The sequence below is a fragment of the Delphinapterus leucas genome, chromosome 16 (genome assembly GCF_059928025.1).
Source record: "Delphinapterus leucas isolate spDelLeu-1000000601 "Yukka" chromosome 16, BTC_Dleu_Yukka2, whole genome shotgun sequence".
Taxonomy (NCBI): domain Eukaryota; kingdom Metazoa; phylum Chordata; class Mammalia; order Artiodactyla; family Monodontidae; genus Delphinapterus; species Delphinapterus leucas.
Window position 1 is genome coordinate 3,622,992 of NC_143144.1, and position 22,749 is coordinate 3,645,740.

The 22,749-nt window shown below is 69.4% G+C and overlaps 6 pseudogenes; all 6 read right to left on the reverse strand.

Moving 5' to 3' along the window:
* Positions 1-10,893: 10,893 nt before the first annotated feature.
* LOC149747078 (5S ribosomal RNA) lies at positions 10,894-11,029 on the reverse strand (annotated as a pseudogene).
* Positions 11,030-14,044: 3,015 nt separating this feature from the next.
* On the reverse strand, positions 14,045-14,180 carry LOC149747079 (5S ribosomal RNA; annotated as a pseudogene).
* A 1,956-nt stretch (positions 14,181-16,136) lies between these two features.
* Positions 16,137-16,272, reverse strand: LOC149747080 (5S ribosomal RNA; annotated as a pseudogene).
* A 1,956-nt stretch (positions 16,273-18,228) lies between these two features.
* Positions 18,229-18,364, reverse strand: LOC149747081 (5S ribosomal RNA; annotated as a pseudogene).
* Positions 18,365-20,320: 1,956 nt separating this feature from the next.
* LOC149747082 (5S ribosomal RNA) lies at positions 20,321-20,456 on the reverse strand (annotated as a pseudogene).
* A 1,956-nt stretch (positions 20,457-22,412) lies between these two features.
* LOC149747083 (5S ribosomal RNA) lies at positions 22,413-22,548 on the reverse strand (annotated as a pseudogene).
* Between the last annotated feature and the right edge of the window lie 201 nt (positions 22,549-22,749).

Sequence of the window (22,749 nt, forward strand, 5' to 3'; positions counted from 1 at the left end):
CTAGGCGCAGCCCGGACGCAGACGAGCCGGGCACTCCGAATAGACAGAAGCTGGCCCGAAACCACTGGGAGCCAGCATTGAGTTGGAACGGCCCCTAACATCAAGCAACGCCACCCTTGCGCCCACGCCGCAGTTCCGAGCTCAGTACCCCGCGCCAAGTGGCCGGCAGCCTCGGGGAAGCGTCCGGCGCCCTCGATACGGCTCCCGCCCCCTGCAAGAGCGAAACGGCGGAGGGGCGGCATTTTCCGTATGGAGCTGTGGAGAGACACCCCGGCAGACAGGTGTCGGCGACGGGGTTGTGCTCCAGTGGGTGAGGCCAGGTGTAGTTCGCGGAGCTCGCGGGCCGCACGGACGCCACCCGGGTCCGCGGCAATGACTGGGCCGCGTCAGGCCACCCCTGGAGCGCCTGTTGTGCTGCTGCCTTCCAGGGACGCCTTATGGTCGCCTGGCCAGTCAGGCAGGCGGGGAGCGCCTCGTCAGATGCTTGCTGTGGTGGGAGGGGCCTGAGGAGCTGGGGCGTGCAGAGGTACCCGGCGGGGGCAGAGATAGCCGCCGCCGCCGCGGGCGACAAAAGGAGAATGCAGAGCGGGAGGCCAAAAGCCTATAGCACCCGGTATTCCCAGGAGGTCTCCCATCCACCTACTAAACAAGCCCGACCCTGCTTAGCTTCTGGGATTGAGCCGAAATCATGCCCTTCTTGGCTGGTTTGGCACTAGGTGGTTGCAGGGTCGCGGGCTGCTTCTTGAGGCGTGGCTTAGCAGGCGCTTGAGTCTTACCTCAGGCCCAGCGGCCCGCCCGAATCGGCAGGGCCCCGACGCCCACCTAGAAAGGGAAACGGAGGTCTAGGGTACAGGGCGTTGGCCGAGATGTTGGCGACCACCCAGCCCTGGGCGGGCGGGACCCAGCAAACTTTTCGGCGCTTGGCGCCACACCCCAGATCCCGCAGGCCGCTCACAAGGATGTGGCCCCGGAGGCTTCAGGGTCCGGGGCCCTCGGTCCCTTGGGCATCCCACCTGCCCACCCACGCTGTGCTAGGCGAAGCCCGGAGGCAGACGTGCCCGGCCCTCCTACTCGACAGAAGCTGGCCCGAAAACATTGGGAGCCAACGTTGAGTTGGAACGGCCCCTAAGAACCAGCAAAGCCACCCGTGCCCCACGCCACAGTTCCGAGCTCAGTACCCCGCCCCAAGTGGCCGGCAGGCCCGGGGAAGCGGCCTGCGCCCTCGATCCCTCTCCCGCCCCCTGCGAGAGCGAAACGGCGGAGGGGCGCCTTTTTCCGTATGGAGCTGTGGAGAGACACCCCGGCAGACAGGCGGCGGCGACGGGGCTGTGCTCAAGTGGGTGACGCCAGGTGCAGTTCGCGGGGCTCGCGGGCCGCACGGACGGCACCCGGGTCCGCGGCCATGACTGGGTCACGTCAGGCCACCCCTGGAGCGTCTGTTGTGCTGCTGCCTTCCAGGGACGCCTTATGGTCGCCTGGCCAGTCAGGCAGGCGGGGAGCGCCTCGTCAGATGCTTGCTGTGGTGGGAGGGGCCTGAGGACCTGGGGCGTGCAGAGGTACCCGGCGGGGGCAGAGATAGCCGCCGCCGCCGCGGGCGACAAAAGGAGAATGCAGAGCGGGAGGCCAAAAGCCTATAGCACCCGGTATTCTCAGGAGGTCTCCCATCCACCTACTAAACAAGCCCGACCCTGCTTTGCTTCTGGGATTGAGCCAAGATGACGCCCCTTTGGGCTGGTTTGGCACAAGGTGGTTGCACGGTCGCGGCCTGCCTCTTGAGGCGCACCTTAGCAGGCGCTTGGGACTTACCTCAGGCCAAGCGGCCCGCCCGAACCCGCAGGGCCCCAACGCCCACCTAGAAAGGGAAACGGAGGTCTAGGGTACAGGGCGTTGGCGGAGATGTTGGCGACCACACAGCCCTGGGCGGGCAGGACCCAGCAAACTTTTCGGCGCTTGGCGCCACACCCCAGATCCCGCAGGCCGCTCACGAGGACGTGGCCGCAGAGGCTTCAGGGCCCGGGGCCCGCGGTCCCTTGTGCATCCCACCTGCCCGCCCACGCTGCGCTAGGCGCTACCCGGAGGCGAACGTGCCCGGCCCTCCTACTCGACAGAAGCTGGCCCGAAAACATTGGGAGCCAACATTGAGTTGGAACGGCCCCTAAGAACCAGCAACGCCACCCGTGCCCCACGCCACAGTTCCGAGTTCACTACCCCGCCCCAAATGACCGGCAGCCCCGGGGAAGCGGCCTGCGCCCTCCATACCGCTCCCGCCCCCTGCAAGAGCGAAACGGCGGAGGGGCGGCATTTTACGTATGGAGCCGTGGAGAGACACCCCGGCAGACAGGTGGCGGCGACGGGGCTGTGCTCCAGTGGGAGAGGCCAGATGCAGTTCGCGGGGCTCGCGGGCCGCACGGACGGCACCCGGTTCCGCGGCCATGTCTGGGTCACGTCAGGCCACCCCTGGAGCGTCTGGTGTGCTGCTGCCTTCCAGGGACGCCTTCTGGCCGCCTGGCCGGTCAGGCAGGCGGGGAGCGCCTCGTCAGACGCTTGCTGTGGTGGGAGGGGCCTGAGGACCTGGGGCCTGCAGAGGTACCCGGCGGGGGCAGAGATAGCCGCCGCCGCCGCGGGCGACAAAAGGAGAATGCAGAGCGGGAGGCCAAAAGCCTATAGCACCCGGTATTCCCAGGAGGTCTCCCATCCCCGTACTAAACAGGCCCAACCCCGCTTAGCTTCCGCGGTCAACTATACATCACGCCCGTCTCGGCTGGTTTGGCATTAGGTGGCTGCAGGGTCGCGGGATGCCTCTTGAGGCGCAGCTTAGCAGGCGCTTGGGCCTTATCTCCAGCCCAGCGGCCCACCCGAACCGGCAGGGCCCCGGCGCCCGCCTAGACAGGGAAACGGAGGTCTAGAGTACAGGGCGGTGGCGGAGATGTTGGCGACCAACCAGCCCTGGGCGGGCGGGGCCCAGCAAACTTTTCGGCGCTCGGCGCCCCACCCCAGATCCCGCAGGCTGCTCACGAGGACGTGGCCGCAGAGGCTTCAGGGTCCGGGGCCCGCGGTCCCTTGGGCATCCCACCTGCCCACCCACGCTGCGCTAGGCGCAGCCCGGACGCAGACGAGCCCGGCACTCCGAACAGACAGAAGCTGGCCCGAAACCACTGGGAGCCAGCATTGAGTTGGCACGGCCCCTAACATCAAGCAACGCCACCCTTGCGCCCACGCCGCAGTTCCGAGCTCAGTACCCCGCGCCAAGTGGCCGGCAGCCTCGGGGAAGCGTCCGGCGCCCTCGATCCGGCTCCCGCCCCCTGCAAGAGCGAAACGGCGGAGGGGCGGCATTTTCCGTATGGAGCTGTGGAGAGACACCCCGGCAGACAGGTGTCGGCGACGGGGTTGTGCTCCAGTGGGTGAGGCCAGGTGTAGTTCGCGGAGCTCGCGGGCCGCACGGACGCCACCCGGGTCCGCGGCAATGACTGGGCCGCGTCAGGCCACCCCTGGAGCGCCTGTTGTGCTGCTGCCTTCCAGGGACGCCTTATGGTCGCCTGGCCAGTCAGGCAGGCGGGGAGCGCCTCGTCAGATGCTTGCTGTGGTGGGAGGGGCCTGAGGAGCTGGGGCGTGCAGAGGTATCCGGCGGGGGCAGAGATAGCCGCCGCCGCCGCGGGCGACAAAAGGAGAATGCAGAGCGGGAGGCCAAAAGCCTATAGCACCCGGTATTCCCAGGGGTCTCCCATCCACCTACTAAAGAAGCCCGACCCTGCTTAGCTTCTGGGATTGAGCCAAGATCACGCCCCTTTGGGCTGGTTTGGCACTAGGTGGTTGCAGGGTCGCGGGCTGCCTCTTGAGGCGCCCCTTAGCAGGCGCTTGGGTCTTACCTCAGGCCCAGCGGCCCGCCCGAACCCGCAGGGCCCCAACGCCCACCTAGAAAGGGAAAAGAGGTCTAGGGTACAGGGCGTTGGCCGAGATGTTGGCGACCACCCAGCCCTGGGCGGGCAGGACCCAGCAAAGTTTTCGGCGCTTGGCGCCACACCCCAGATCCCGCAGTCCGCTCACGAGGACGTGGCCGCAGAGGCTTCAGGGCCCGGGGCCCGCGGTCCCTTGTGCATCCCACCTGCCCGCCCACGCTGCGCTAGGCGCTACCCGGAGGCGAACGTGCCCGGCCCTCCTACTCGACAGAAGCTGGCCCGAAAACGTTGGGAGCCAACGTTGAGTTGGAACGGCCCCTAAGAACCAGCAACGCCACCCGTGCCCCACGCCACAGTTCCGAGTTCACTACCCCGCCCCAAATGACCGGCAGCCCCGGGGAAGTGGCCTGCGCCCTCCATACCGCTCCCGCACCCTGCAAGAGCGAAACGGCGGAGCGGCGGCATTTTCCGTATGGAGCCGTGGAGAGACACGCCGGCAGACAGGTGGCGGCGACGGGGCTGTGCTCCAGTGGGTGAGGCCAGGTGCGGTTCGCGGGGCTCGCGGGCCGCACGGACGGCACCCGGTTCCGCGGCCATGTCTGGGTCACGTCAGGCCACCCCTGGAGCGTCTGGTGTGCTGCTGCCTTCCAGGGACGCCTTCTGGCCGCCTGGCCGGTCAGGCAGGCGGGGAGCGCCTCGTCAGACGCTTGCTGTGGTGGGAGGGGCCTGAGGACCTGGGGCCTGCAGAGGTACCCGGCGGGGGCAGAGATAGCCGCCGCCGCCGCGGGCGACAAAAGGAGAATGCAGAGCGGGAGGCCAAAAGTCTATAGCACCCGGTATTCCCAGGAGGTCTCCCATCCACCTACCAAACAAGCCCGACCCTGCTTAGCTTCTGGGATTGAGCCAAGATCACGCCCCTCTGGGCTGGTTTGGCACTAGGTGGTTGCAGGGTCGCGGGCTGCCTCTTGAGGCGCCCCTTAGCAGGCGCTTGGGACTTACCTCCGGCCAAGCGGCCTGCCCGAACCTGCAGGGCCCCGACGCCCACCTAGACAGGGAAACGGAGGTCTAGAGTACAGGGCGGTGGCGGAGATGTTGGCGACCACCCAGCCCTGGGCGGGCAGGACCCAGCAAACTTTTCGGCGCTTGGCGCCCCACCCCAGATCCCGCAGGCTGCTCACATGGACGTGGCCCCGGAGGCTTCAGGGCCCAGGGCCCGCGGTCCCTTAGGCATCCCACCTGCCCGCCCACGCTGCGCTACGCTCAGCCCAGACCCAGACGTGCCCGGCACTCCTAACCGACCGAAGCTGGCCCGAAACCACTGGGAGCCAGCATTGAGTTGGCACGGCCCCTAAGACCCAGCAACGCCACCCTTGCCCCCAAGCCGCAGTTCCGAGCTCAGTACCCCGCCCCAAGTGGCCGGCAGCCTCGGGGAAGCGTCCGGCGCCCTCGATCCAGCTCCCGCCCCCTGCAAGAGCGAAACGGCGGAGGGGCGCCATTTTCCGTATGCAGCTGTGGAGAGACACGCCGGCAGACAGGTGGCGGCGACGGGGCTGTGCTCCAGTGGATGAGGCCAGGTGCAGTTCGCGGGGCTCGCGGGCCGCACGGACGGCACCCGGGTCCGCGGACATGACTGGGTCGCGTCAGGCCACCCCTGGAGCGCCTGGTGTGCTGCTGCCTTCCAGGGACGCCTTATGGTCGCCTGGCCAGTCAGGCAGGCGGGGAGCGCCCCTTCAGATGCTTGCTGTGGTGGGAGGGGCCTGAGGAGCTGGGGCCTGCAGAGGTACCCGGCGGGGGCAGAGATAGCCGCCGCCGCGGGCGACAAAAGGAGAATGCAGAGCGGGAGGCCAAAGCCTATAGCACCCGGTATTCCCAGGAGGTCTCCCATCCACCTACTAAACAGGCCGGATCCTGCTTACCTTCCGCGATCGAGCCGAGATCAAGCCCTTCTGGGCTGGTTTGGCAGTAGGTGGCTCCAGCGTCGCGGGCCGCCTCTTGAGGCGCGGCTTAGCAGGCGCTGGGGTGTTACCTCCAGCCCAGCGGCCCGACGACCCGGCAGGGCCCCGCCGCCCGCCTAGACAGGGAAACGGAGGTCTAGAGTACAGGGCGTTGGCGGAGGTGTTGGCGACCACCCAGCCCTGGGCGGGCAGGACCAAGCAAACTTTTCGGCGCTTGGCGCCCCACCCAAGATCCCGCAGGACGCTCACGAGGTTGTGGCCCCGGAGGCTTCAGGGTCCGGGGCCCTCGGTCCCTTGTGCATCCCACCTGCCCACCCACGCTGCGCTAGGCGCAGCCCGGAGGCAGACGTGCAAGGCCCTCCTACTCGACAGAAGCTGGCCCGAAACCACTGGGAGCCACCATTGAGTTGGAACGGCCCCTAAGAACCAGCAACGCCACCCTTGCCCCCACGCCACAGTTCCGAGCTCAGTAGCCCGCCCCAAATGGCCGGCAGCCCCGGGGAAGCGGCCTGCGCCCTCCATACCGCTCCCGCCCCCTGCAAGAGCGAAACGGCGGAGGGGCGCCATTTTCCGTATGGAGCTGTGGAGAGACACCCCGGCAGACAGGTGTCGTCGACGGGGTTGTGCTCCAGTGGGTGAGGCCAGGTGTAGTTCGCGGAGCTCGCGGGCCGCACGGACGCCACCCGGGTCCGCGGCAATGACTGGGCCGCGTCAGGCCACCCCTGGAGCGCCTGGTGTGCTGCTGCCTTCCAGGGACGCCTTATGGTCGCCTGGCCAGTCAGGCAGGCGGGGAGCGCCTCGTCAGATGCTTGCTGTGGTGGGAGGGGCCTGAGGAGCTGGGGCGTGCAGAGGTACCCGGCGGGGGCAGAGATAGCCGCCGCCGCCGCGGGCGACAAAAGGAGAATGCAGAGCGGGAGGCCAAAAGCCTATAGCACCCGGTATTCCCAGGAGGTCTGCCATCCACCTACTAAACAGGCCGGATCCTGCTTACCTTCCGCGATCGAGCCGAAAACATGCCCTTCTTGGCTGGTTTGGCAGTAGGTGGCTGCAGCGTCGCGGGCTGCCTCTTGAGGCGCGGCTTAGCAGGCGCTGGGGTGTTACCTCCAGCCCAGCGGCCCGCCCGAACCGGCATGGCCCCGCCGCCCGCCTAGACAGGGAAACGGAGGTCTAGAGTACAGGGCGTTGGCCGAGATGTTGGCGACCACCCAGCCCTGGGCGGGCAGGACCCAGCAAACTTTTCGGCGCTTGGCGCCCCACCCAATATCCAGCAGGCCGCTCACAAGGATGTGGCCCCGGAGGCTTCAGGGTCCAGGGCACTCGGTCCCTTGGGCATCCCACCTGCCCACCCACGCTGCGCTAGGCGCAGCCCGGAGGCAGACGTGCCCGCCCTCCTACTCGACAGAAGCTGGCCCGAAAACATTGGGAGCCAACGTTGAGTTGGAACGGCCCCTAAGAAGCAGCAACGCAACCCGTGCCCCATGCCACAGTTCCGAGCTCACTACCCCGCCCCAAATGGCCGGCAGACCCGGGGAAGCGGCCTGCGCCCTCCATACCGCTCCCGCCCCCTGCAAGAGCGAAACGGCGGAGGGGCGCCATTTTCCGTATGGAGCTGTGGAGAGGCACCCCGGCAGACAGGTGGCGGCGACGGGGCTGTGCTCAAGTGGGTGAGGCCAGGTGCAGTTCGCGGGGCTCGCGGGCCGCACGGACGCCACCCGGGTCCGCGGCAATGACTGGGCCGCGTCAGGCCACCCCTGGAGCGCCTGTTGTGCTGCTGCCTTCCAGGGACGCCTTATGGTCGCCTGGCCAGTCAGGCAGGCGGGGAGCGCCTCGTCAGATGCTTGCTGTGGTGGGAGGGGCCTGAGGAGCTGGGGCGTGCAGAGGTACCCGGCGGGGGCAGAGATAGCCGCCGCCGCCGCGGGCGACAAAAGGAGAATGCAGAGCGGGAGGCCAAAAGCCTATAGCACCCGGTATTCCCAGGGGGTCTCCCATCCACCTACTAAACAAGCTCGACCCTGCTTAGCTTCTGGGATTGAGCCAAGATCACGCCCCTTTGGGCTGGTTTGGCACTAGGTGGTTGCAGGGTCGCGGGCTGCCTCTTGAGGCGCACCTTAGCAGGCGCTTGGGTCTTACCTCAGGCCCAGCGGCCCGCCCGAACCCGCAGGGCCCCAACGCCCACCTAGAAAGGGAAACGGAGGTCTAGGGTACAGGGCGTTGGCCGAGATGTTGGCGACCACCCAGCCCTGGGCGGGCAGGACCCAGCAAAGTTTTCGGCGCTTGGCGCCACACCCCAGATCCCGCAGGCCGCTCACGAGGACGTGGCCGCAGAGGCTTCAGGGCCCGGGGCCCGCGGTCCCTTGTGCATCCCACCTGCCCGCGCACGCTGCGCTAGGCGCTACCCGGAGGCGAACGTGCCCGGCCCTCCTACTCGACAGAAGCTGGCCCGAAAACATTGGGAGCCAACGTTGAGTTGGAACGGCCCCTAAGATCCAGCAACGCCACCCGTGCCCCACGCCACAGTTCCGAGTTCACTACCCCGCCCCAAATGACCGGCAGCCCCGGGGAAGCGGCCTGCGCCCTCCATACCGCTCCCGCCCCCTGCAAGAGCGAAACGGCGGAGCGGCGGCATTTTCCGTATGGAGCCGTGGAGAGACACGCCGGCAGACAGGTGGCGGCGACGGGGCTGTGCTCCAGTGGGTGAGGCCAGGTGCGGTTCGCGGGGCTCGCGGGCCGCACGGACGGCACCCGGTTCCGCGGCCATGTCTGGGTCACGTCAGGCCACCCCTGGAGCGTCTGGTGTGCTGCTGCCTTCCAGGGACGCCTTCTGGCCGCCTGGCCGGTCAGGCAGGCGGGGAGCGCCTCGTCAGACGCTTGCTGTGGTGGGAGGGCCCTGAGGACCTGGGGCCTGCAGAGGTACCCGGCGGGGGCAGAGATAGCCGCCGCCGCCGCGGGCGACAAAAGGAGAATGCAGAGCGGGAGGCCAAAAGTCTATAGCACCCGGTATTCCCAGGAGGTCTCCCATCCCCGTACTAAACAGGCCCAACCCCGCTTAGCTTCCGCGATCAACTATACATCACGCCCGTCTCGGCTGGTTTGGCATTAGGTGGTTGCAGGGTCGCGGGATGCCTGTTGAGGCGCAGCTTAGCAGGCGCTTGGGCCTTATCTCCAGCCCAGCGGCCCGCCCGAACCGGCAAGGCCCCGCCGCCCGCCTAGACAGGGAAACGGAGGTCTAGAGTACAGGGCGGTGTCGGAGATGTTGGCGACCAACCAGCCCTGGGCGGGCGGGGCCCAGCAAACTTTTCGGCGCTCGGCGCCCCACCCCAGATCCCGCAGGCTGCTCACGAGAACGTGGCCGCAGAGGCTTCAGGGTCCGGGGCCCGCGGTACCTTGGGCATCCCACCTGCCCACCCACGCTGCGCTAGGCGCAGCCCGGACGCAGACGAGCCCGGCACTCCGAACAGACAGAAGCTGGCCCGAAACCACTGGGAGCCAGCATTGAGTTGGCACGGCCCCTAACATCAAGCAACGCCAGCCTTGCGCCCACGCCGCAGTTCCGAGCTCAGTACCCCGCGCCAAGTGGCCGGCAGCCTCGGGGAAGCGTCCGGCGCCCTCGATCCAGCTCCCGCCCCCTGCAAGAGCGAAACGGCGGAGGGGCGCCATTTTCCGTATGCAGCTGTGGAGAGACACGCCGGCAGACAGGTGGCGGCGACGGGGCTGTGCTCCAGTGGATGAGGCCAGGTGCAGTTCGCGGGGCTCGCGGGCCGCACGGACGGCACCCGGGTCCGCGGACATGACTGGGTCGCGTCAGGCCACCCCTGGAGCGCCTGGTGTGCTGCTGCCTTCCAGGGACGCCTTATGGTCGCCTGGCCAGTCAGGCAGGCGGGGAGCGCCCCTTCAGATGCTTGCTGTGGTGGGAGGGGCCTGAGGAGCTGGGGCCTGCAGAGGTACCCGGCGGGGGCAGAGATAGCCGCCGCCGCGGGCGACAAAAGGAGAATGCAGAGCGGGAGGCCAAAGCCTATAGCACCCGGTATTCCCAGGAGGTCTCCCATCCACCTACCAAACAGGCCGGATCCTGCTTACCTTCCGCGATCGAGCCGAGATCATGCCCTTCTGGGCTGGTTTGGCAGTAGGTGGCTCCAGCGTCGCGGGCTGCCTCTTGAGGCGCGGCTTAGCAGGCGCTGGGGTGTTACCTCCAGCCCAGCGGCCCGACGACCCGGCAGGGCCCCGCCGCCCGCCTAGACAGGGAAACGGAGGTCTAGAGTACAGGGCGTTGGCGGAGGTGTTGGCGACCAACCAGCTCTGGGCGGGCGGGGCCCAGCAAACTTTTCGGCGCTTGGCGCCCCACCCCAGGTACCGCAGGCTGCTCACAAGGATGTGGACCCGGAGGCTTCAGGGCCCGGGGCCCGCGGTCCCTTGTGCATCCCACCCGCCCGCCCACGCTCCGCTAGGCGCAGCCCGGACGCAAACCGGCCCGGCCCTCCTGCCCGACAGCAGCTGGCTCGAAGCCACTGGGAGCCACCATTGAGTTGGCAGGGCCCCTTAGACCCGGCAACCACACCGTTGCCCCGACTCCACCGTCCGAGCTCAGGACCCCGACCCAGGTGGCCGGCAGGCACGGGCATGCGGCCTGAACCCTCGATCCCACTCCCGCCCCCGGCCGCGGCGAAACCACAGAGGGGGGGTCTTTTTCCGGATGGAGCTGTGGAGAGACACCGCGGCAGACAGGTGGCGGCGCCGGGGCTGGGCTACAGTGGCTGTGGCCAGGTGCAGGTCGTGGGGCTTGTGGGCCGCACGGACGTTACCCGGGTCCGCGGCCATGTCTGGATGGCGACAGGCCGCCCCCGGAGCGTCTGTTGTGCCGCTGCCTTCCAGGGACGCCTTCTGGCCGCCTGGCCGGGCAGGCAGGTGGGGAGCGCCCCATAAGACGCTTGCTGTGGAGGGAGGGGCCTGAGGACGTGGGGCCTGCAGCGGTACCCGTCGGGGGCGGAGACGGCCGCCGCCATCGCCACGGGCGGCAAAAGGAGAAGGCGTAGCGGAAGGCAAAAAGCCCACAGCACCCGGTGTTCCCAGGAGCTCTCCAGTCCAGGAGGTCTCCCATCCAAGTACTAACCAGGCCCGACCCTGCTTAGCTTCCGAGATCGAGACAAGATCGGGCCCGTCTAGGGTGGTTTGGCCGTAGACACTGGGGGCTTCGCGGGCTGCCTCTTGAGACGCAGCTTAGCAGGCCCTTGGGCCTTACAGCCACACGAGCGCCCCGCCCGCCCAGGCAGGGCCCCGCCGCCCGGGTAGGCAGGGGAACGGGGGTCTCGGGTACCGGGGGGTGGCGGAGGATTTGGCGACCACCCAGCCCAGGGCGGGCGAGACACCGCAAACTTTTTGGTGCTTGGCGCCCCTCCCCAGATCCCACAGGCCGCTCCCAGGGACGTGGCCCCGGAGGCTTCAGGGTACTGGGCCCGCGGTTCCTTGGGCATCCCACCCGCCCGCCCGCGCTGCACTAGGCACAGCCCGGACGCAGACCGGCCCGGCCCTCCTGCCCGACAGCAGCTGGCTCGAAGCCACTGGGAGCCACCATTGAGTTGGCAGAGCCCCTTAGACCCGGCAACCACACCCTTGCCCCGACTCCACCGTCCGAGCTCAGGACCCCGACCCAGGTGGCCGGCAGGCCCGGGGATGCGGCCTGCACCCTCGATCCCGCTCCCGCCCCCGCCCGCGGCGAAACCAGAGAAGGGGGGTCTTTTTCCGGATGGAGCTGTGGAGAGAACACCGCGGCAGACAGGTGGCGGCGCCGGGGCTGGGCTACAGTGGCTGAGGCCAGGTGCAGGTCGCGGGGCTCGCGGGCCACATGGACGGCACCCGGGTCTGCCGCCATGTCTGTTTGGCGTCAGGGGACCCCCGGAGCGTCTGGTGTGCCTCTGCCTTCAAGGGACGCCGTCTGGCCGTCTGGCCGTCTGGCCGGTCAGGCAGGCGGGGAGCGCCCCATAAGACGCTTGTTGTGGAGGGAGGGGCCTGAGGACGTGTGGCCTGCAGCGGTATCAGTCGGGGGCGGAGACGGCCGCCGCCACCGTCACGGGCGACAAAAGAAGAAGGCGTAGCGGGAGGCAAAAAGCCTACAGCACCCAGTGTTCCCAGGAGCTCTCCAGTCCAGGAGGTCTCCCATCCAAGTACTAACCAGGCCCGACCCTGCTTAGCTTCCGAGATCGAGACGAGATGGGGCCCGTCTAGGGTGGTTTGGGCGTAGACACTGGGGGCTTCGCGGGCTGCCTCTTGAGACGCAGCTTAGCAGGCCCTTGGGCCTTACAGCCACACGAGCGCCCCGCCCGCCCCGGCAGGGCCCCGCCGCCCGGCTAGGCAGGGGAACGGGGGTCTCAGGTACCGGGGGGTGGCGGAGGAGTTGGCGACCACCCAGCCCAGGGCGGGCGAGACACCGCACACTTTTCGGTGCTTGGCGCCCCTCCCCAGATCCCACAGGCCGCTCCCAGGGACGTGGCCCCGGAGGCTTCAGGGCCCGGGGCCCGCGGTCCCTTGGGAATCCCGCCCGCCCTCCCGCGCTGCGCTAGGCGCAGTCCGGACGCAGACCGGCCCGGCCCTCCTGCCCGACAGCAGCTGGCTCGAAGCCACTGGGAGCCACCATTGAGTTGGCAGGGCCCCTTAGACCCGGCAACCACACCGTTGCCCCGACTCCACCGTCCGAGCTCAGGACCCCGACCCAGGTGGCCGGCAGGCCCGCGGATGTGGCCTGAACCCTCGATCCCACTCCCGCCATCGGCCACGGCGAAACCACAGAGGGGGGGTCTTTTTCCGGATGGAGCTGTGGAGAGACACCGCGGCAGACAGGTGGCGGCGCCGGGGCTGGGCTACTGTGGCTGTTGCCAGGTGCAGGTCGGGGGGCTCGTGGGCCGCACGGACGTCACCCGGGTCCGCGGCCATGTCTGGATGGCGACAGGCCGCCCCCGGAGCGTCTGTTGTGCCGCTGACTTCCAGGGACGCCTTCTGGCCGCCTGGCCGGGCAGGCAGGAGGGGAGCGCCCCATAAGATGCTTGCTGTGGAGGGAGGGGCCTGAGGACGTGGGGCCTGCAGCGGTGCCCGTCGGGGGCGGAGACGGCCGCCGCCACCGCCACGGGCGGCAAAAGGAGAAGGCGTAGCGGGAGGCAAAAAGCCCACAGCACGCGGTATTCCCAGGAGCTCCCCAATCCACGGAGGTCTCCCATCCAAGTACTAACCGGGCCCGAGCCTGCTTAGCTTCGTAGACTCAGACGAGATAGGACCCGTCTAGGCTGGTTTGGCAGTAGGTGTCCATGGGTCGCGGGCTGCCTCTTGAGGCGTCGCTTAGCAGGACCATGGGACTTACCGCCAGGTCAGGGGCACGCCCGTCTCGGCTGGGCCCCGCCAACCGCCTAGGCAGAGGAATGGACGTCTCGGGTAGCAGGTGGCGGAGGAGGTGTTGGCGACCACCCAGCCTAGGGCGGGCGGGACCCAGCAAACATTTCGGCGCTTGGCGTCCCACCCCAGATGCCACAGGTCGCTCACAGGGACGTGGCCCCGGAAGCTTCAGGGCCCGGGGCCTGCGGTCACTTGGGCATCCCACCTGCCCGCCCACGCTGCGCTAGGCGCGGCCCGGCCGCAGACCGGGCCGGCCCTCCTGCCCGACGGCAGCTGGCCCGAATCCAGTGGGAGCCACCATTGAGTTGGCAAAGCCCCGCAGACCCAGCAACGCCACCCTTGCTCCCACACCACCGTCCGAGCTCAGGACCCCGCCACAGGTGGCCGGCAGGCCCGCGGAAGCGGCCTGGGCCCTCTATCCCTCTCCGGCCGCGGCGAAACGGTGGACAGGGGGCTTTTTCCGGATGGAGCTGTGGAGAGGCACCCTGGCACACAGGTGGCGGAGCCGGGGCTGGGCTCCAGTGGGGGCCGCCAGGTGCAGGTCGAGGGGCTCGCGGGCCGCATGGACGGCACCCGGGTCTGCCGCCATGTCTGTTTGGCGTCAGGGGACCCCCGGAGCGTCTGGTGTGCCGCTGCCTTCCAGGGACGCCGTCTGGCCGTCTGGCCGGTCAGGCAGGCGGGGAGCGCCCCATCAGATGCTTGCTGTGGACGGAGGGGCCTGCGGAGGTGGGGCCTGCAGCGGTACCCGGCGGGGGCAGAGACGGACGCCGCCGCCGCCGCGGGCGACAAAAGGAGAAGGCGGAGCGGGAGGCAAAAAGCCTACAGCACCCGGTGTTCCCAGGAGCTCTCCAGTCCAGGAGGTCTCCCATCCAAGTACTAACCAGGCCCGACCCTGCTTAGCTTCCGAGATCGAGACGAGATCGGGCCCGTCTAGGGTGGTTTGGCCGTAGACACTGGGGTCTTCGCGGGCTGCCTCTTGAGACGCAGCTTAGCAGGCCCTTGGGCCTTACAGCCACACGAGCGCCCCGCCCGCCCCGGCAGGGCCCCGCCGCCCGGCTAGGCATGGGAACGGGGGTCTCGGGTACCGGGGGGTGGCGGAGGAGTTGGCGACCACCCAGCCCAGGGCGGGCGAGACACCGCACACTTTTCGGTGCTTGGCGCCCCTCCCCAGATCCCACAGGCCGCTCCCAGGGACGTGGCCCCGGAGGCTTCAGGGCCCGGGGCCCGCGGTCCCTTGGGAATCCCGCCCGCCCTCCCGCGCTGCGCTAGGCGCAGTCCGGACGCAGACCGGCCCGGCCCTCCTGCCCGACAGCAGCTGGCTCGAAGCCACTGGGAGCCACCATTGAGTTGGCAGGGCCCCTTAGACCCGGCAACCACACCCTTGCCCCGACTCCACCGTCCGAGCTCAGGACCCCGACCCAGGTGGCCGGCAGGCACGGGGATGCGGCCTGAACCCTCGATCCCACTCCCGCCCCCGGCCGCGGCGAAACCACAGAGTGGGGGTCTTTTTCCGGATGGAGCTGTGGAGAGACACCGCGGCAGACAGGTGACGGCGCCGGGGCTGGGCTACAGTGGCTGTGGCCAGGTGCAGGTCGTGGGGCTCGTGGGCTGCACGGACGTCACCCGGGTCCGCGGCCATGTCTGGATGGCGACAGGCCGCCCCCGGAGCGTCTGTTGTGCCGCTGCCTTCCAGGGACGCCTTCTGGCCGCCTGGCCGGGCAGGCAGGAGGGGAGCGCCCCATAAGACGCTTGCTGTGGAGGGAGGGGCCTGAGGACGTGGGGCCTGCAGCGGTACCCGTCGGGGGCGGAGACGGCCGCCGCCACCGCCACGGGCGGCAAAAGGAGAAGGCGTAGCGGGAGGCAAAAAGCCCACAGCACGCGGTATTCCCAGGAGCTCCCCAATCCACGGAGGTCTCCCATCCAAGTACTAACCGGGCCCGAGCCTGCTTAGCTTCGTAGACTCAGACGAGATAGGACCCGTCTAGGCTGGTTTGGCAGTAGGTGTCCGTGGGTCGCGGGCTGCCTCTTGAGGCGTCGCTTAGCAGGACCATGGGACTTACCGCCAGGCCAGGGGCACGCCCGTCTCGGCTGGGCCCCGCCAACCGCCTAGGCAGAGGAATGGACGTCTCGGGTAGCAGGTGGCGGAGGAGGTGTTGGCGACCACCCAGCCTAGGGCGGACGGGACCCAGCAAACATTTCGGCGCTTGGCGTCCCACCCCAGATGCCACAGGTCGCTTACAGGGACGTGGCCCCGGAAGCTTCAGGGCCCGGGGCCCGCGGTCACTTGGGCATCCCACCTGCCCGCCCACGCTGCGCTAGGCGCGGCCCCGCCGCAGACCGGGCCGGCCCTCCTGCCCGACGGCAGCTGGCCCGAATCCAGTGGGAGCCACCATTGAGTTGGCAAAGCCCCGCAGACCCAGCAACGCCACCCTTGCTCCCACACCACCGTCCGAGCTCAGGACCCCGCCACAGGTGGCCGGCAGGCCCGCGGAAGCGGCCTGGGCCCTCTATCCCTCTCCGGCCGCGGCGAAACGGTGGACAGGGGGCTTTTTCCGGATGGAGCTGTGGAGAGGCACCCTGGCAGACAGGTGGCGGAGCCGGGGCTGGGCTCCAGTGGGGGCCGCCAGGTGCAGGTCGAGGGGCTCGCGGGCCGCATGGACGGCACCCGGGTCTGCCGCCATGTCTGTTTGGCGTCAGGGGACCCCCGGAGCGTCTGGTGTGCCGCTGCTTTCAAGGGACGCCGTCTGGCCGTCTGGCCGGTCAGGCAGGCGGGGAGCGCCCCATCAGACGCTTGCTGTGGACGGAGGGGCCTGCGGAGGTGGGGCCTGCAGCGGTACCCGGCGGGGGCAGAGACGGACGCCGCCGCCGCCGCGGGCGACAAAAGGAGAAGGCGGAGCGGGAGGCAAAAAGCCTACAGCACCCGGTGTTCCCAGGAGCTCTCCACTCCAGGAGGTCTCCCATCCAAGTACTAACCAGGCCCGACCCTGCTTAGCTTCCGAGATCGAGACGAGATCGGGCCCGTCTAGGGTGGTTTGGCCGTAGACACTGGGGGCTTCGCGGGCTGCCTCTTGAGACGCAGCTTAGCAGGCCCTTGGGCCTTACAGCCACACGAGCGCCCCGCCCGCCCCGGCAGGGCCCCGCCGCCCGGCTAGGCAGGGGAACGGGGGTCTCAGGTACCGGGGGGTGGCGGAGGAGTTGGCGACCACCCAGCCCAGGGCGGGCGAGACACCGCAAACTTTTCGGTGCTTGGCGCCCCTCCCCAGATCCCACAGGCCGCTCCCAGGGACGTGGCCCCGGAGGCTTCAGGGCCCGGGGCCCGCGGTCCCTTGGGAATCCCACCCGCCCGCCCGCGCTGCGCTAGGCGCAGTCCGGACGCAGACCGGCCCGGCCCTCCTGCCCGACAGCAGCTGGCTCGAAGCCACTGGGAGCCACCATTGAGTTGGCAGGGCCCCTTAGACCCGGCAACCACACCCTTGCCCCGACTCCACCGTCCGAGCTCAGGATCCCGACCCAGGTGGCCGGCAGGCACGGGGATGCGGCCTGAACCCTCGATCCCACTCCCGCCCCCGGCCGCGGCGAAACCACAGAGTGGGGGTCTTTTTCCGGATGGAGCTGTGGAGAGACACCGCGGCAGACAGGTGACGGCGCCGGGGCTGGGCTACAGTGGCTGTGGCCAGGTGCAGGTCGTGGGTCTCGTGGGCCGCACGGACGTCACCCGGGTCCGCGGCCATGTCTGGATGGCGACAGGCCGCCCCCGGAGCGTCTGTTGTGCCGCTGCCTTCCAGGGACGCCTTCTGGCCGCCTGGCCGGGCAGGCAGGAGGGGAGCGCCCCATAAGACGCTTGCTGTGAAGGGAGGGGCCTGAGGACGTGGGGCCTGCAGCGGAAACCGTCGGGGACGGAGACGGCCGCCGCCACCGCCACGGGCGGCAAAAGGAGAAGGCGTAGCGGGAGGCAAAAAGCCCACAGCACGCGGTATTCCCAGGAGCTCCCCAATCCACGGAGGTCTCCCATCCAAGTACTAACCGGGCCCGAGCCTGCTTAGCTTCGTAGACTCAGACGAGATAGGACCCGTCTAGGCTGGTTTGGCAGTAGGTGTCCGTGGGTCGCGGGCTGCCTCTTGAGGCGTCGCTTAGCAGGACCATGGGACTTACCGCCAGGCCAGGGGCACGCCCGTCTCGGCTGGGCCCCGCCAACCGCCTAGGCAGAGGAATGGACGTCTCGGGTAGCAGGTGGCGGAGGAGGTGTTGGCGACCACCCAGCCTAGGGCGGGCGGGACCCAGCAAACATTTCGGCGCTTGGCGTCCCACCCCAGATGCCACAGGTCGCTCACAGGGACGTGGGCCCGGAAGCTTCAGGGCCCGGGGCCCGCGGTCACTTGGGCATCCCACCTGCCCGCCCACGCTGCGCTAGGCGCGGCCCGGCCGCAGACCGGGCCGGCCCTCCTGCCCGACGGCAGCTGGCCCGAATCCAGTGGGAGCCACCATTGAGTTGGCAAAGCCCCGCAGACCCAGCAACGCCACCCTTGCTCCCACACCACCGTCCGAGCTCAGGACCCCGCCACAGGTGGCCGGCAGGCCCGCGGAAGCGGCCTGGGCCCTCTATCCCTCTCCGGCCGCGGCGAAACGGTGGACAGGGGGCTTTTTCCGGATGGAGCTGTGGAGAGGCACCCTGGCAGACAGGTGGCGGAGCCGGGGCTGGGCTCCAGTGGGGGCCGCCAGGTGCAGGTCGAGGGGCTCGCGGGCCGCATGGACGGCACCCGGGTCTGCCGCCATGTCTGTTTGGCGTCAGGGGACCCCCGGAGCGTCTGGTGTGCCGCTGCCTTCCAGGGACGCCGTCTGGCCGTCTGGCCGGTCAGGCAGGCGGGGAGCGCCCCATCAGACGCTTGCTGTGGACGGAGGGGCCTGCGGAGGTGGGGCCTGCAGCGGTACCCGGCGGGGGCAGAGACGGACGCCGCCGCCGCCGCGGGCGACAAAAGGAGAAGGCGGAGCGGGAGGCAAAAAGCCTACAGCACCCGGTGTTCCCAGGAGCTCTCCAGTCCAGGAGGTCTCCCATCCAAGTACTAACCAGGCCCGACCCTGCTTAGCTTCCGAGATCGAGACGAGATCGGGCCCGTCTAGGGTGGTTTGGCCGTAGACACTGGGGGCTTCGCGGGCTGCCTCTTGAGACGCAGCTTAGCAGGCCCTTGGGCCTTACAGCCACACGAGCGCCCCGCCCGCCCCGGCAGGGCCCCGCCGCCCGGCTAGGCAGGGGAACGGGGGTCTCAGGTACCGGGGGGTGGCGGAGGAGTTGGCGACCACCCAGCCCAGGGCGGGCGAGACACCGCAAACTTTTCGGTGCTTGGCGCCCCTCCCCAGATCCCACAGGCCGCTCCCAGGGACGTGGCCCCGGAGGCTTCAGGGCCCGGGGCCCGCGGTCCCTTGGGAATCCCACCCGCCCGCACGCGCTGCGCTAGGCGCAGTCCGGACGCAGACCGGCCCGGCCCCCCTGCCCGACAGCAGCTGGCTCGAAGCCACTGGGAGCCACCATTGAGTTGGCAGGGCCCCTTAGACCCGGCAACCACACCGTTGCCCCGACTCCACCGTCCGAGCTCAGGACCCCGACCCAGGTGGCCGGCAGGCACGGGGATGCGGCCTGAACCCTCGATCCCACTCCCGCCCCCGGCCGCGGCGAAACCACAGAGGGGGGGTCTTTTTCCGGATGGAGCTGTGGAGAGACACCGCGGCAGACAGGTGGCGGCGCCGGGGCTGGGCTACAGTGGCTGTGGCCAGGTGCAGGTCGTGGGTCTCGTGGGCCGCACGGACGTCACCCGGGTCCGCGGCCATGTCTGGATGGCGACAGGCCGCCCCCGGAGCGTCTGTTGTGCCGCTGCCTTCCAGGGACGCCTTCTGGCCGCCTGGCCGGGCAGGCAGGAGGGGAGCGCCCCATAAGACGCTTGCTGTGGAGGGAGGGGCCTGAGGACGTGGGGCCTGCAGCGGTACCCGTCGGGGGCGGAGACGGCCGCCGCCACCGCCACGGGCGGCAAAAGGAGAAGGCGTAGCGGGAGGCAAAAAGCCCACAGCACGCGGTATTCCCAGGAGCTCCCCAATCCACGGAGGTCTCCCATCCAAGTACTAACCGGGCCCGAGCCTGCTTAGCTTCGTAGACTCAGACGAGATAGGACCCGTCTAGGCTGGTTTGGCAGTAGGTGTCCGTGGGTCGCGGGCTGCCTCTTGAGGCGTCGCTTAGCAGGACCATGGGACTTACCGCCAGGCCAGGGGCACGCCCGTCTCGGCTGGGCCCCGCCAACCGCCTAGGCAGAGGAATGGACGTCTCGGGTAGCAGGTGGCGGAGGAGGTGTTGGCGACCACCCAGCCTAGGGCGGACGGGACCCAGCAAACATTTCGGCGCTTGGCGTCCCACCCCAGATGCCACAGGTCGCTCACAGGGACGTGGCCCCGGAAGCTTCAGGGCCCGGGGCCCGCGGTCACTTGGGCATCCCACCTGCCCGCCCACGCTGCGCTAGGCGCGGCCCGGCCGCAGACCGGGCCGGCCCTCCTGCCCGACGGCAGCTGGCCCGAATCCAGTGGGAGCCACCATTGAGTTGGCAAAGCCCCGCAGACCCAGCAACGCCACCCTTGCTCCCACACCACCGTCCGAGCTCAGGACCCCGCCACAGGTGGCCGGCAGGCCCGCGGAAGCGGCCTGGGCCCTCTATCCCTCTCCGGCCGCGGCGAAACGGTGGACAGGGGGCTTTTTCCGGATGGAGCTGTGGAGAGGCACCCTGGCAGACAGGTGGCGGAGCCGGGGCTGGGCTCCAGTGGGGGCCGCCAGGTGCAGGTCGAGGGGCTCGCGGGCCGCATGGACGGCACCCGGGTCTGCCGCCATGTCTGTTTGGCGTCAGGGGACCCCCGGAGCGTCTGGTGTGCCGCTGCCTTCCAGGGACGCCGTCTGGCCGTCTGGCCGGTCAGGCAGGCGGGGAGCGCCCCATCAGACGCTTGCTGTGGACGGAGGGGCCTGCGGAGGTGGGGCCTGCAGCGGTACCCGGCGGGGGCAGAGACGGACGCCGCCGCCGCCGCGGGCGACAAAAGGAGAAGGCGGAGCGGGAGGCAAAAAGCCTACAGCACCCGGTGTTCCCAGGAGCTCTCCAGTCCAGGAGGTCTCCCATCCAAGTACTAACCAGGCCCGACCCTGCTTAGCTTCCGAGATCGAGACGAGATCGGGCCCGTCTAGGGTGGTTTGGCCGTAGACACTGGGGGCTTCGCGGGCTGCCTCTTGAGACGCAGCTTAGCAGGCCCTTGGGCCTTACAGCCACACGAGCGCCCCGCCCGCCCCGGCAGGGCCCCGCCGCCCGGCTAGGCAGGGGAACGGGGGTCTCAGGTACCGGGGGGTGGCGGAGGAGTTGGCGACCACCCAGCCCAGGGCGGGCGAGACACCGCAAACTTTTCGGTGCTTGGCGCCCCTCCCCAGATCCCACAGGCCGCTCCCAGGGACGTGGCCCCGGAGGCTTCAGGGCCCGGGGCCCGCGGTCCCTTGGGAATCCCGCCCGCCCGCCCGCGCTGCGCTAGGCGCAGTCCGGACGCAGACCGGCCCGGCCCTCCTGCCCGACAGCAGCTGGCTCGAAGCCACTGGGAGCCACCATTGAGTTGGCAGGGCCCCTTAGACCCGGCAACCACACCGTTGCCCCGACTCCACCGTCCGAGCTCAGGACCCCGACCCAGGTGGCCGGCAGGCACGGGGATGCGGCCTGAACCCTCGATCCCACTCCCGCCCCCGGCCGCGGCGAAACCACAGAGGGGGGGTCTTTTTCCGGATGGAGCTGTGGAGAGACACCGCGGCAGACAGGTGGCGGCGCCGGGGCTGGGCTACAGTGGCTGTGGCCAGGTGCAGGTCGTGGGTCTCGTGGGCCGCACGGACGTCACCCGGGTCCGCGGCCATGTCTGGATGGCGACAGGCCGCCCCCGGAGCGTCTGTTGTGCCGCTGCCTTCCAGGGACGCCTTCTGGCCGCCTGGCCGGGCAGGCAGGAGGGGAGCGCCCCATAAGACGCTTGCTGTGGAGGGAGGGGCCTGAGGACGTGGGGCCTGCAGCGGTACCCGTCGGGGGCGGAGACGGCCGCCGCCACCGCCACGGGCGGCAAAAGGAGAAGGCGTAGCGGGAGGCAAAAAGCCCACAGCACGCGGTATTCCCAGGAGCTCCCCAATCCACGGAGGTCTCCCATCCAAGTACTAACCGGGCCCGAGCCTGCTTAGCTTCGTAGACTCAGACGAGATAGGACCCGTCTAGGCTGGTTTGGCAGTAGGTGTCCGTGGGTCGCGGGCTGCCTCTTGAGGCGTCGCTTAGCAGGACCATGGGACTTACCGCCAGGCCAGGGGCACGCCCGTCTCGGCTGGGCCCCGCCAACCGCCTAGGCAGAGGAATGGACGTCTCGGGTAGCAGGTGGCGGAGGAGGTGTTGGCGACCACCCAGCCTAGGGCGGACGGGACCCAGCAAACATTTCGGCGCTTGGCGTCCCACCCCAGATGCCACAGGTCGCTCACAGGGACGTGGCCCCGGAAGCTTCAGGGCCCGGGGCCCGTGGTCACTTGGGCATCTAACCTGCCCGTCCACGCTGGGCTAGGCGCGGCCCGGCCGCACACCGGGCCGGCCCTCCTGCCCGACGGCAGCTGGCCCGAATCCAGTGGGAGCCACCATTGAGTTGGCAAAGCCCCGCAGACCCAGCAACGCCACCCTTGCTCCCACACCACCGTCCGAGCTCAGGACCCCGCCACAGGTGGCCGGCAGGCCCGCGGAAGCGGCCTGGGCCCTCTATCCCTCTCCGGCCGCGGCGAAACGGTGGACAGGGGGCTTTTTCCGGATGGAGCTGTGGAGAGGCACCCTGGCAGACAGGTGGCGGAGCCGGGGCTGGGCTCCAGTGGGGGCCGCCAGGTGCAGGTCGAGGGGCTCGCGGGCCGCATGGACGGCACCCGGGTCTGCCGCCATGTCTGTTTGGCGTCAGGGGACCCCCGGAGCGTCTGGTGTGCCGCTGCCTTCCAGGGACGCCGTCTGGCCGTCTGGCCGGTCAGGCAGGCGGGGAGCGCCCCATCAGACGCTTGCTGTGGACGGAGGGGCCTGCGGAGGTGGGGCCTGCAGCGGTACCCGGCGGGGGCAGAGACGGACGCCGCCGCCGCCGCGGGCGACAAAAGGAGAAGGCGGAGCGGGAGGCAAAAAGCCTACAGCACCCGGTGTTCCCAGGAGCTCTCCACTCCAGGAGGTCTCCCATCCAAGTACTAACCAGGCCCGACCCTGCTTAGCTTCCGAGATCGAGACGAGATCGGGCCCGTCTAGGGTGGTTTGGCCGTAGACACTGGGGGCTTCGCGGGCTGCCTCTTGAGACGCAGCTTAGCAGGCCCTTGGGCCTTACAGCCACACGAGCGCCCCGCCCGCCCCGGCAGGGCCCCGCCGCCCGGCTAGGCAGGGGAACGTGGGTCTCAGGTACCGGGGGGTGGCGGAGGAGTTGGCGACCACCCAGCCCAGGGCGGGCGAGACACCGCAAACTTTTCGGTG